The sequence below is a fragment of the Phaethon aethereus genome (genome assembly GCF_964289735.1).
Source record: "Phaethon aethereus genome assembly, chromosome: 5".
Lineage (NCBI taxonomy): Eukaryota > Metazoa > Chordata > Aves > Phaethontiformes > Phaethontidae > Phaethon > Phaethon aethereus.
This window is the reverse complement of record NC_138579.1, coordinates 19638710-19639054: the sequence shown is the minus strand read 5'-3', so window position 1 is coordinate 19639054 and position 345 is coordinate 19638710.

Below are 345 nucleotides of genomic sequence, written 5' to 3'. Positions count from 1 at the left end.
TACAATGAGTTTTGGAAAAGTGAATACTCTAGGAAATGAATATTTACCAGGGAGGAAATAAATCTCTTTCTTCCATTACAAGCCAGCAATGTTAAAGCGCCTGTCTCTGGCTAATTTATTGAAAGATTCAGTTTGCATTTAGTCATAAAATACCAGTGAAATAACCTTTTGACTTTGATCTGCCTTTTGGGTTATAACTTAGAATTTCCCAGTGATAACAACTTTTGTAGATCACGAGGAGGAAACTTAAGCTAAATTCTCCAGCAAATCAGAATTTAAAATGTCAAAAAAATAAATGTGCTTTGTGATTAAATTTATAATTATCTTTCTGTTAAGGCTGAAGAG